The sequence below is a fragment of the Haliotis cracherodii genome, unplaced genomic scaffold (assembly GCF_022045235.1).
Source record: "Haliotis cracherodii isolate W230 unplaced genomic scaffold, xgHalCrac1.p SCAF_10, whole genome shotgun sequence".
NCBI lineage: Eukaryota > Metazoa > Mollusca > Gastropoda > Lepetellida > Haliotidae > Haliotis > Haliotis cracherodii.
This window is the reverse complement of record NW_027266265.1, coordinates 1816245-1831054: the sequence shown is the minus strand read 5'-3', so window position 1 is coordinate 1831054 and position 14810 is coordinate 1816245. Positions and strand designations below refer to the sequence as shown.

The following is a 14810-nucleotide window of genomic DNA, read 5'->3' as shown; positions in this document are numbered from 1 at the left end:
GGAGTTAATGGGTTTTAAATTGTGCAATTTCCTTATTTGGTTAGAATAAGATGATAAAATAGAACATCTTTGCCAGGAAATTAAAATGATGTTTTGAAAGTATTCCCCTGGGCAACGACTGTGGTTCCACTGTTGTCACGCCTTGATGGAGTAGGGAACTGTTGCCGGTCCAGGACAATCGCTCTGAGTGTATGCGCGTTCAAAGATTCGTAATTTAGTGATAACGTAACATATTGCACAACTAACGAGTTTTCCGACAGATAATCTAGAAAACCGGAAGCATGCGTAAAAGGGGCGCATGCGGTGTTCGATCTGCTGACATATGTTATGAAAGAATCGATATAGCGCTGCTGTGTGGAAAGTATAACAAACCTACATTGAAGATTGTGCGGGGTCCCGGGGCAGAACGCCACCTACTATCACCAATGCTTGTCGACTAAAACTGGCATCAAGATATTCTGCGCCACCTGGCTAGTTGTACGTCATCGTACCTGACAGTGCTTCGGTGCTCATGTTATCGACCACTGGTTTGCTGGTCCAGGGTCGATAATCAACTAAGCGCCGAGCCGTAGGTGTTATGTCTGTGTCTTGGGTAGCGTAAAACTCTATGCAGCAACGCACGGGTGAAGTGGAGTGGGTTTGGGTGGGAGTTTGGGGAGGGCGGTGTGTGTGAGTGGGGGGGGGGGGGGGGGCGTTACATGGGGGGGGGGGGGGGGGGGCGTTACACGAAGGTCTGGTCCCAAACGTGTCACATTACATCGGGAGCTATACGCCAAGTAATTCTGTACGAGGGTTGATAGGTGAGTTCTGATCATCACATAGAAGAAATTACGGTAGCTGTTAGGGTCACTTGGTGAAAAAACAAGTGGCTCTAAACTGCGTCATAGAAAAGTGTTTTTTGTGCACATGTGTTTGTTGTGTTGTGTATGACATTGTAATTTGTTGCTAAACAATGAGTGTAACTGCATTACATTGTTTCTGTTGAGATTCAGTAGAAGTTCATTGCATTGTTTTTGGAAAATGATTAGTTGTCAGGAATGTTGCACAATTTAATGTAAGCAGTGATGAGGAAGTTATTTTATTTAGATGCTAGTGCGATATGTAAATTTCCGAAATAGCATAGAAGAGTGACTAGCGTTATAGAAAGATGTGGGATATTCTGTGATGTGATGGCACTGTGTGGAAAGTTCTTGAAGCTAGGTGGACTATGCAAGTGACGCAAATGCGTGCCTGTCATCTCACATCTCATATTACATCAAGACTGGCTTCGTGTGAAGATCAATTATCACCCCTGATTCCGAGCCTAGGCCGACATCGGAAGCTTGACCACTGTCCACTGATGCTGGGTGAATATATTATTATCAGTGACTTTGGCTATCACCACTGTTTTTGCATTTGATACTGACCCCCGCCATGGTGTTATATAGTGCCAATGTATAATAAAGTGCCATTGAATACTACTCTATTGTGTACTGTCATGGTAATTGCGATGTAGTAATTTGTATAGATTTGTAAACCTGGTGAATATTGTAACAGATTAATTTGTTGATTGTTTTCCATTTGTTGGCTGTTTGTTGGTTTCACACTAAATTATTTTTCTTACATATTTACGGCTTAACATATTGCTTCAACGTGGGAATCGACACGTAACAAGATGTATCTAAAACAACTCCAGTCATCAACTTATCAATCAAACATCGCGTAGATAAGATCAATTCACATCTGTGACATGAGTTTATTGTGCAGACATACCCTTATCGACATCTATCGAAGTTCGTTGTCGACACATGTTCTAAATGAATTTTGGTGGTTAGGATTTACAGGTTTCGAGGACAGCCGCGTGGCTTACCTGTGCCGTCATATAACATCAGCATGAAATGATACAACTTGTGCTATACTATAGGGTTTATACGCCATTGTATATCCTTAATAGTGTTGACAATGGTATGTCATCATTGAAATTATATTGTCCTTTTTGTTTGTTAAGCGTCGCACAATAATCCAATAGCCTGTAAATAATCGAGTCTGGGCCAGACAAAATAGTGATTGATAGTATGAGCAACGATCCACGCCGTTGGGGTACGATCATATGCAATCAACCAGGTCCCCGTGCGTGACCATGGTGACCCGATCTACAAGACGTACAACCCGTGAACATCCGGGTAACAATAGGTCTTCAGCAACACTACCAGCATATGCTGCTGGCGACCAATGTTGGATGCACGTTTGCAGTGCAGCTCAACAAACATTCTACATTCTACAGAGGAATCACGTTCTGCAACAACCAGAACCCCTTCATATGCAATTTGTATTGAGTGCATGCTTGTCTAATGGCCTATCGGGTCCAGTTAAGCAATAGGGGGTAATTACTTGAGGAGAATCTCTCCGTGAAAGTGCTTACTTTGTTAGCGTTCATTAGGTACAGATATATTAGATGATAATAAATAATTATTTTAGATGCTATCAGTGTAATATTAGAAATCTTGCAATACCATTAGGGTATTGGGAGAAGAGATCGTGTATATTTGTTGTAATTATACGTCTCCGGCAGAGAGTTAGGATTAAAAAAAACCTTCTATTCCGGCATCAATTCTAATATGTCTCCATCACTGAGTTAATATGGTTACTGGTAGTGCTTTAAGCGGTCATAAAAAGGCGTGGTACACAAGGCGAGTGAGTGAGTGAGTTTGGTTTTAAGCCGCTTTTAGAAATATTCCAGCAATATCACGGCGGGGACACCAGAAATGGGCTTCACACATTGTACCCATGTCGGGAATGAACCCGGGTCTTCGGCGAGACGAGCGAACGCTTTAACCAATAGGCCACCCGACAGCCCCAGGGATACAAGGAATTAACTTCGAACATTGTGCCCATGTGGGGAATTAAACCTGACTAGCGAACACCTTAACCACCAGGCCACGGGGCAGCTGACTTCCCCAGCACCCTATGCTAGTTGGACAGAATCCAGGATTAGAACGATAATGATTCTAACTTGGTCCCTGTACCATAAACGCGCAAGGCCTGTATCAATTAAGACTATTCATATACAGTAAAGGTAATCATCAAGCGACCATCTCAAGCGCTGCGTATCCCACAACGAGGCTTACATTAACGTGAATGTCACGGTTTCGTTTTCTGCGCATACGTCCTAACCAGTAGTCGTGTGCAGAAAGAGAATTCTTTTGTGACGTATTTAGGTCACGTGGTATGTTAGGTCCTCCACCATCTGGGTATCGGTCCATGGTTTCCTCAAAGTTGACACGCCTCGATACAACTGAAATAATGTTTAAAGCGGAGTTTAAACCAACATTCACTCACCATACGTATGAGCTGTTATATCAAACTAGAACAATTACATTACGATAAAGCGATGTCGTCACTTCCGTCGCGACCATTGATTGTACTCTGGTGTGGAATGGTTCTTTTACAAACCATAGGTTCCAGCCAATAATGATTCCTACTTTTCGGGAATACCACATGCGCCCACTCCCGTGACGTTAACACCTCTTACCATGATAATAATCTAACCTGATCTTGTCATTTTTCATATATCCAAAGAAATATTTTATGTAATTGAATTTTCTGTCCCTTATGACACTAATGTGATTGGCAGGAGTCAGGGGAAACATGGCAAACATGTAGAGCTCGCTTTCGAAATATTATGCTTGCATCCCACGTACCGAGTTGTCCGACTCCCCATTGTTCTCGGTGCCTACGTTTTGGTACCTCCCAATCTGTTGACTGTCATTGGGGGAGTACCCGGGTTTGTTACCAGGAATACAGCCCTTCTGACAATCTGGGTAATGCAGAAGGCTGCAGTGTTGGGGAGTCTTCATATTCTCCAAAAACGTTCTGGGTGGGTTTGACTAGGCAGAACTTCCTGGGAGAGTGAGTGAGTTGGGTTTAACGCCGCTTTTAACAGTATTCCAGTTATATCACGGCGTGTCAGCTTAATGTGGGAGGAAAGCCCGAAGTGAAGCAGGTCTCAGACGTTTACCACTTCGGTGAAACCCACGAGCACGGGTATGGTGCTGACAAACCTAGAAACATAATCAGGGCGAACTGGGATTCGAAACCACAATCATAGGTTTCTGGCATGCCGAAGGGACGCAACTCTGCACAGCGAATAGCGGCGCCTTAGACGACTGGGCCACCCGTGCCCCCTCCTTGGAGAAGTCCCATTCTCTGTCTGGGCTGCGTGTAGAGGGGGCAAGGGCCCTGAGCTGATGATGAGCCTAACCACCCTGACTGTGCCAGGATCACCCAACCCCTCTTTGCTCCATTTTTTATATAGTTTTATCTGTACAATCATAATGATACGCACTTATAGAGCGCCAACATTCACACAGTAAACTATGATCTGAGCGCTTGTTGGAAGAGTCCGAGTTAGCCTGTCTAAAAATGAATGTTTTATCTGTCTGTGAAAAGATGACAAGTTTGAGGATTGTTATATTTCCAGTGGTAGATCATTCCACACTGAAGCTGTTGCATTTCAAATGAAGGGATTATTAGAGTTGTGCCTTCTTCAACAGGTGGCCTACTACGCACAACACCTGCCGCCGTCCGTGTAGGTGTGTGAGTCGTGGGTGGCAGCGTCTGTGACGTTATTAGTGTCAGCTGCGACATCGAAACTACAGCAGCATAATATGATCGTGGTTAAAGTAACGTCAGTTTCCTGAAAACTCGTATCAGATTTCATCCAGCAGCCACTGAATATAATATAAGATGAAGTAAATGACGATATGATTGATGTTGGAGTCTTATCTAGAGGGTGATGATGTTGTCCTCGTCATTCCGCTGTATATGATTCGGATGAGGCAAACACCAAATCTTCCGAATCAGTAAATCGCCAACTATTGTTATGGTTGCAGTTTAATGTCTTTTGTCGTGCACTAAATACAGAAGGCATAATATCTAACGACTATTAATAATGTTTTATCGTTACAGAATTGCAGGATGACAAATGTATCACGGAGAGTAATCTCGCCTCTTGACACCTAAAGTGGTCCCTCGCCAAACGTTATATAGAATATAAAGTTTTAGGAGAAAGTAAATTTTATTCAAATATTCATTCAGTTGGAAAATAATTGAAAGAATATATATATATATATATATATATATATATATATATATATATATATATATATATATATATATATATATATATATATATATATATATATATATATATATATATCTTGTTATGTCATTGGGCGATTGGTGGCCTAGTGGTTAAAGCGTTCGCTCGTCACGTCGAAGACCCGGGTTCGATTCCCGATTTACAATATGTGAAGCCCATTTCTGCTGTCCCCCGCCGTGATATAGCTGGAATATTGCTAAAAGTGGGGTAAAACAATACTCACTCACCTGTTGGATCATATTCAGCTTCTAGAAAAGCAGAATTACAATGAAGTTCCTTATTATAAACGTGTACGGTGTAGAACTATTTGAATATGGCACTGGTTAATATATACGGTTTTTTTAAATGAGAAATAAAGTTATCATACTCGCTTCCCCCACCAAAGAAGCTGCCACTGAATAAAACGTCTCTTTTCGTCCAAAGGAATATTCATCCTCAGGAAAGTTTACACAGGTGGCTTTTTCAAATATAATAATTATCATATCATACTTGATATGTATTTCTTACGAAAGATGTCAGAGCAAATAGCTATAACTTTGCTTTTATCCTGCTCCTGCTTGTATGCTACGATCATGTCTTCAAGTATGCCTTTAATGCATGCTACTACTATCACGCTCTCCAACAGGTATGTACAGCACAGTGTCTGATACCATATATACAGCACGGTGTCTGATACTATATATACAGCACGGTGTCTGATACTATATATACAGCACGGTGTCTGATACTTAATATACAGCACGGTGTCTGATACTTAATATACAGCACGGTGTCTGATACCATATATACAGCACGGTGTCTGATACCATATATACAGCACGGTGTCTGATACCATATATACAGCACGGTGTCTGATACCATATATACAGCACGGTGTCTGATACTATATACACAGCACAGTGTCTGATACCATATATACAGCACGGTGTCTGATATACTTAATATACAGCACGGTGTCTGATACTTGATATACAGCACGGTGTCTGATACTTAATATACAGCACGGTGTCTGATACTTAATATATAGCACGGTGTCTGATACCATATATACAGCACGGTGTCTGATACTATATATACAGCACAGTGTCTGATACTTAATATACAGCACGGTGTCTGATACTTAATATACAGCACTGTGTCTGATACTTAATATACAGCACGGTGTCTGATACTTAATATACAGCACGGTGTCTGATACTTAATATACAGCACAGTGTCTGATACTTAATATACAGCACGGTGTCTGATACTTAATATACAGCACAGTGTCTGATACTTAATATACAGCACGGTGTCTGATACTTAATATACAGCACGGTGTCTGATACTATATATACAGCACGGTGTCTGATACTTAATATACAGCACGGTGTCTGATACTTAATATACAGCACGGTGTCTGATACTATATATACAGCACGGTGTCTGATACTATATATACAGCACAGTGTCTGATACTATATATACAGCACGGTGTCTGATACTTAATATACAGCACGGTGTCTGATACTTGATATACAGCACTGTGTCTGATACTTAATATACAGCACGGTGTATGATACTTAATATACAGCACGGTGTCTGATACTATATATACAGCAAGGTGTCTGATACCATATATACAGCACGGTGTCTGATACTTAATATACAGCACAGTGTCTGATACTTAATATATAGCACGGTGTCTGATACCATATATACAGCACGGTGTCTGATACTATATATACAGCACGGTGTCTGATACTTAATATACAGCATGTGTCTGATACTTAATATACAGCATGTGTCTGATACTATATATACAGCATGTGTCTGATACTTAATATACAGCATGTGTCTGATACTTAATATACAGCATGTGTCTGATACCATATATACAGCATGTGTCTGATACTTAATATACAGCACGGTGTCTGATACTATATATACAGCACGGTGTCTGATACCATATATACAGCACGGTGTCTGATACCATATATACAGCACGGTGTCTGATACTATATATACAGCACGGTGTCTGATACCATATATACAGCACGGTGTCTGATACCATATACACAGCAAGGTGTCTGATACCATATATACAGCACGGTGTCTGATACTTAATATACAGCACGGTGTCTGATACTTAATATACAGCACGGTGTCTGATACCATATACACAGCAAGGTGTCTGATACCATATATACAGCACGGTGTCTGATACTTAATATACAGCACTGTGTCTGATACTTAATATACAGCACGGTGTCTGATACCATATATACAGCAAGGTGTCTGATACTATATATACAGCACGGTGTCTGATACTTGATATACAGCACTGTGTCTGATACTTAATATACAGCACTGTGTCTGATACTTAATATACAGCACGGTGTATGATACTTAATATACAGCACGGTGTCTGATACTATATATACAGCAAGGTGTCTGATACCATATATACAGCACGGTGTTATGGTGACAAGATGGCATACACACAACGATAAAACTGTATTTTATTCAGGTTAACCGACGTCGGCTGCATCAGTGGAATATAAATATTCCCTGTCCTAGGAAACGACCACAAACAAACGGACTGGAGTAAATCGATTTGATGTTCATAAATAATTGCAAAGCATCCTATTCCCAGTCGTGAGTAAGGAAAAAAAATTATCCTTCAATCGGAAATGCAACATTGCATGTCTGACATATCGCATCATGGACAACATGTCGTCGACAGTTATTTACGAAACAATTGAAATTACTCCACACGGGCACAATTTCAGACGAAACTGTGTGCCACAAGAATTACATTTGTGCAAGGTGTTCTTCCTTAAATACTCCGACTCAGAGTTTTAATTTGAAAAATATCTTGTATTGCGACCGGCTATAGCTACGTCATATTCTGGGATATAAAGTTGTTACTGATAGAATATTATGGTGGCGCTCTTGGTCTGCACAATTGACAGAAGAATACTCTGTGATTACAATATTCCGGCCACATTTTAAGTTAACAATTAACAAGAATTATATAGCTTTTTACTGTCGCTGGCGTAATGGCTGACACAATTATCGGCCCAACCACCTCAATTATATAAGATTTAGAAACGTTAGCTTCCGTTACAGGATTCTGGTTCCTGGGTTCTGTAGAAACCACAGCAATACCTCCCGGAAGAATGCTAGGGTGTGTGCGTTAACGCGACAGGCGTTCCTCAACAGCCCATTGTCCCTTAACTGTCCCAATCTCGTCTCAATCGATATTTCTTTCTCATCTGGGAAAAGGACTTCTCGATGGTTCAAACCTTCTTCTCGTGAAGCTGGTAAACATTGATTTACCTTGCTGTTTACGCTCCGCCCCATTTGTGCTGGCCTGTGAGTCATCCGCACTCATACTGACACCAAGGAAACGTTACATCGACGGCAATGAGCTGAGAGTCTTTTGTTAACTTGATGATCGTTGTGATTTTGCAGATGGCTAATATAGTCTGTGTCAACATCATGTTGTAAAACGAATCATTAAGAAGTAATATAAAGCAATGAAAAGTATGTTGTAAAGTAATGAGTTGTATACAGGGAATTGAAAGGTGTTTACTCGAGACATGGTCTTTTAATTTGACATACGAATAATAGGAAGCTTTGGTGCCAAGTTTGTACTGGTCGCAGACCTACCACTCATGGCTAAAGTTAAAGAGGTCGAGAGACATTACGACAAGTGTCTCAGATACTGTGTAGGTAATCATACTGTGCTGTGTAGGTGATCATACTGTACTGTGTAGGTAATCATACTGTGCTGTGTATGTAAGATTCTGGGAAGTAGAGTTTGTATATCAGAACTTGAGGTGTCATAGCAGGAAGCTAAATCAAAATGGTCATTAAACGTTTCTGAAAATAATTTAACCTATATCCGTTCCCAAATGTGTACTGTTCTCAAGTCTGAAGGATACCGTCTGATATTTAATGTACAGTGTTTAGTCTACACTGTCTGAAGAATAATGTCTGGTACTGTCTGATGACCAGCGTGTGGTGTATACTGTCAGATGTATACTGTCTGATGACCAGCGTGTGGTGTATACTCTCTGATGTATACTGTCTGATGTATACTGTCTGATGACCAGCGTGTGGTGTATACTGTCAGATGTATACTGTCTGATGACCAGCGTGTGGTCAGATCTCATCATTCTGACATGGAGGTATGATAATGACTGGTGTCTGATGACCATTGCCTGTGTATACATGATGACCATTGTCCGGTGTATACTCTCTGATCAATGGTATCTGGTATAAACTGCCTGGTGTATGATCTCTGTTTTTCACTGCTCTACTGTTATGCGTTGTCAGACCGCCAAGATCCACGCTCCACTTCTTGACAAACACTGTGAGATGGATGTTCACGTATTAACCCCCGCCTGAACTTCGTTATTGTTTCCTCAATCCAGGAAAAGCGGTACTTGACATTTCCTACAGGAAGACTTAATCAATGGAACAATATACGCGTTGCTGAGTACACGCCACGAGATGAGCCCGCGTGTTATGTAAGCCGCAGAAAAAAAATCGTTAATACTGCTCGTATCCACACAAAGAGAAACTGCTGTCAAAAATATAGCTTCAATGAAACGAAAGCTTTGGAGTTTTTTCAACCAGATGCATCGGTGTTACTACCAGCGTGGTCTACCATCAATAATGTTATAATGGCTTGATGGTCTATGGTGTGATGAAAATGTTTGTTTTTTTCTCTTCTTGGGTTTTTTCACAGGAACCCTTGATGCTAACAACATGTCCCGAAAAGGTGCAACATGTTTAAGAGTGAGTGAGTGTGACTTAACGCCGCTTTTAAAAATATTCCAGTTATTTCACGGCATGTCAGCATATCAGCTTAATGTGGGAGGGAGGAAAAGGGGGGGTGGGGCACGGGTGGCCCAGCGATTAGCTGTGCAGAGTAGCGTCCTTTGGGCACGCCAGAAACCTATGATTGTGGGTTCGAATCCCGGTTCACGCCGATTATGTTTCTGGGTTTGTCAGCACCATACCCGTGTTCGTGGGCTTCACCGAATTTTAAGCGCCTGAAACCTGCATCACTTCGGGCTTTCCTCCCACATTAAGCTGACACGCTAATACTGTTAAAAGCGGCGTTAAACCCAACTCACTCATTCACCTAATGTGGGAGGAAAACCCAACAAGTTAAAGATGTAAACAGTGGTTTCCCAAACATCAAATGAAACCTGAGCGAGTGAGATACCCACTTATCCTTTGTACTGCACCCGATTATTATCCTTGAAGTCTCACACAAATGACAAGTCACGTACGTATGATTTGTCACGCAGGAATCAAACAACTATCAATTGATTATCGTTACGGTGTTTCAGATGCTCTCAATGGTCAACATCCTCATCATTAGTGTAAACAAGCGACCCTTTGAAGCATTCAGGGAAACAGCGTTAAGCTCATACAGTGCCTGACTTAAAAGACTTCAGAGGCAATGCACACAAGATAATGTCATATTTGTGTGTTTCTGAAATACCATGGGGCAAACTTTAAAATCGGATTAGGTCTGCGTGCTCAGCCATTGAGGGGATACTAAAACTGTATCTGTAATACGTGAATCGGATTTTGCATTGGATTTTATTATGACTACAGCTGCGTTGGAATTAGGTGAATAAGTTATATCATTCGTCACCACTCGCCCCTTTCCGTAACCCGCTATTCGGCTTGTCCCGGAATAACACGAGTTGGTCACGAATGAAGTTATATTGGATTAATGTGAAGGTTATAGGACATACGGCTTTTCCATTGGTCACATGACCCCGAAAGTGACATTCATTCGTGTATGAACAACGCATTTGGACCTGCGTCCGTTTTTCACGAGACTGTATTTTTTAATGACATCAATATCGACGGACTGCTTCCACATTACCGGGAAAAATCCATGAGAATTTCGTTCACGTATATCGGTCTTTGAGCCAAAAAAGGAAGAAATGCACATCCAAACTAGGGTAGTATCGACTCGATCCGTGTCTACACAGACACTGAACACCAATCTATGAATTAATCTCGGCATCTACTTGACTACTCTATATAATCGCCCTTCAAAGATCGGCCAATCGACCAATGATGACAGACACTTGTAGCAGCCTCAGGTTCATAAACAACTTCGGGAATCTCTCCCGTTACGGGTCGGCCATATATTGACTTGATGAAAATGTATTATGACCGTATCGTGATATCAATACGCCCGACTTACTGATGTAGTTCTTAAGCGACCTTTTTTTACCCAGTGATGCGGTTGGAATCTATTTGTTGAAACCAAACAACAAAAGACGTTTTTGTGGGGCAATTTGAGCATACATATGCTCATTCCACCTCTTTTTTTATCCGCGATACAGAGGTTGTCGTATGGCTGTTGGTGTAACCCCGAAGTCACGCGCACTACGTGAAATTGTGTAATACATCCCTCGAGGTATACAATGGTGATATATCAAGTATGAGAATTGATATTCGCTTCGAGTATGAACCTTCATAGAGTGAGGGTCAAACTCAAGTCAGTTGGCTTTGTTATTATTGATAACCAGCGGAGGTTATACTTTACCTATTACTGTTTTCACCAAAATTGTAAACATCTAAGAACTGGATCATGTCGGGCGTTCCCCCTGCATCAAATTGACACGCTGTGATGTAATTGGAACACTGTTAGTGTACAATGTCCGGAAGTAAAGAAGAAGTTGTCAATGTCTACATGACGTCAGCTATGGAGGGACGATTTGAGAAGAACAAATCTCATGAACAGGATCATCCATCTAAATAACTCAAATATTCTTCGATACGTCAACAGCTTGTCTAAATCACGTCAATGACTCGTAAACCAAGTGAACTTATTATTACACATGTGATTCAAATAAATTTTATTATCGCGGTTTTGTTTAACCTCATGGATCATAAATGTTTAAACGAGTACACGCAATGGCCCGCAGGCAACAGAACATCAATTTACTCTGGGAAGTGAACCGGCTGAGCGAGTTGTACCCGTATCATCTGCACTGCTCACTATCTTTACCCGGAGGCATAGACTCATTCCTCGTCAGCTAAACATATACAGGCGAGTGTTTGTGTCAATAATTCTACTTGACATGTGTAAAGTGGCGTGTGTGTTTTTTCTATATCAGCGTAGCGTGAAGGCAGGTGACGTTGTCTCTGTTATGTCATCTCAAGTGTTACGTCGCTGTCTATCAAGTACGTAAATACAAGTCAATATTTCACACGGAACATTTAATCATCTTAATGAAATGTATTTTAATAAGAATTATAATAAAATACACACAAGGTCAGCTGTGTAGTTGAGTGCGTAAAGCGTGACGGTATAGACACTGTTAATGTCATTTCATTTCATGTCGTAACTATAGAGACCAAGAGATGTAGGTGCGTGGTGTCATAAGCGTAACGTGGTCGTCTGTGGAGAAATGTATATCACACGTATCATTCGTCGTCCCTGGATATAATTAAACATATTTCGAAATCTAATCTGTAAATCAAATTCTTGCTGTGTGAATAACGAAATCGGAAAATAATAATCTGATTAAAAAGGGACCATTTTTTCCTTCACATTTGTATATCCTAACTACGACTGGAATACGACATACGACACAAATCCTTTCAAGGTGATAAGCACGATACACAGAAGACTAAACATAATACATTATTAATGAACCCACCCACGATCAGAAGTCCCTGGGACGTCGTTAATATCTGACGACGTGGTGCGAGTAGACAGGCACGACGTCACGGCAAATACCCACCCGCTAACCATGATAGCACGATACACAGAAGACTAAACATAATACATTATTAATGAACCCACCCACGATCAGAAGTCCCTGGGACGTCGTTAATATCTGACGACGTGGTGCGAGTAGACAGGCACGACGTCACGGCAAATACCCACCCGCTAACCATGATAGCACGATACACAGAAGACTAAACATAATACATTATTAATGAACCCACCCACGATCAGAATTCCCTGGGACGTCGTTAATATCTGACGACGTGGTGCGAGTAGACAGGCACGACGTCACGGTAAATACCCACCCGCTAACCATGACGAACGTGTTCGTTTCTAGACTTGTTGCACATTCCCTATGACAACACGCCATAGCAGTCAGCGCCATGGGGAAGCCTCACATTCACAAACTCTAACTAAATTGTAACATTCAGTGAAACCTCTTTAACTGGAGGTCTGTTATCTCGATACAGCGTTCAAGAAGATGTTACCGCACAGGCCATCAAAGTGACCAAGGACGCTTGGTCTAGTATCGGCATGGAGGAACTAGGGTCGAAACTCTGCATTTCTCTCTGCAGAGGTGCGTCTCTTAGGCGTACCAGACACCTGTGATCGTTGGCTCGACCCTCAGATAACGGTAAATGCTCAGTCCAAGTGACAACAATATCCAGTGTCAATCAAGTAACTCATAAAGTTTGATTTGTACTTTGTTTCTTTTATCTCAGGGGGCACGGGGTGGGGGGTGGGGTGGGTAGTCGTCTTAGGCGCCGCGATTCGCTGTGCAGAGTTGCGTCCCTTGGCTACGCCAGAAACCTATGATTGTGGGTTCCAATTCCGGTTCGCCCCGATTATGTTTCTAGGTTTGTCAGTGGGATACTGTTAAAAGCGGCGTTAAACCCAACTCACTCACTCTTTTACCTCAAGTATGATGACACAGATCTTTCCATGAATAAGGATTAAATGACGACGAGACCATGTCTCCCTCCATCTTCCCGAGGCTAAGGAGTTAACTTTGACTATAAAAGTCCAGTTTCCACCCTTGCCGAACTAGGCTTGAATTATGGAGTAACTGTTGTATTTTGTCTGGACTAAAGAGTCTATTCATAGTTCAATGACAATTGCGTAACGAAATTGACATCTGGTTCGTAAACTGCCGTGCAGATTTCGGTCGATTACAGGATCAGCGTCAACAGACACTTTCCAAATCTGTTCAAGTTTTTCAATCAAGGTGCTCACGTGATGTGATGCACTTCTCGAAGTCCTTTTTATCCTTGATTATTTTACAGATCTTCTTCTCTGGGCGACGCCATTTTTTTTAAACAAATGCAAGTTATATGAGCAGTGGATTGGTCAATAGGAGGGACATAGAAGGGACATAATTTGAAATAGCCACTGGTGGCGCTACGGTGGAGCCCCGACATTCCTGCATAATTCGGCAAGGGTGGAAACTGGACTATTACAGTCAGTTAACTCCCTTGTCTCGGGAAGATGGTCTCCCTCAAGTACAGAGGACTTCATGGAACTGAGCACCATGGCGTCTGATGTACAAGAAAGCAGTCGTGGAGATCCGGGTTATAATTGGCCACCTGCAACCCAAGCCTGTCTCCAATTCCTTGGATCCATGCTCATGATATCAATCACTGGATTGTCTATTCCAGACTCGAATATTTACCGACCCTCTGTCACATGGCTGGAATATTGCTGAGTGTGGCATTAAACAAACAAACAAGTGTCCTTCAAACATTGCAAATGAGGATTAAAATCACCACACATTTCGATATGAGATTCAACACAATTGCGCATTTTAATGTAAAACATTAAGCTGAAACCACATGATACTACTGTTCTAATACTGTTCAGAGCGGCGTTAAACCTAACTCACTCACTCATTCATTCAAAACATAGGGGACGTCA

General features: G+C 41.6%; 1 protein-coding gene across 3 annotated transcripts in view; it reads right to left on the bottom strand.

Annotated features, from left to right (window-relative positions):
* Window positions 1–14810, bottom strand: part of LOC139453960 (neuropeptide S receptor-like) — a 70301-nt gene that overhangs the window by 33516 nt on the left and 21975 nt on the right. The window contains exon 2 of one of the 3 annotated variants that reach the window (XM_071235410.1): window positions 3108–3274. The exons of the other annotated variants lie outside the window; for them this stretch is intronic. The gene's annotated coding sequence lies outside the window, so the exon portion shown is untranslated. The remainder of the gene's footprint in view (window positions 1–3107; window positions 3275–14810) is intronic. 3 annotated transcript variants of the gene reach the window in all.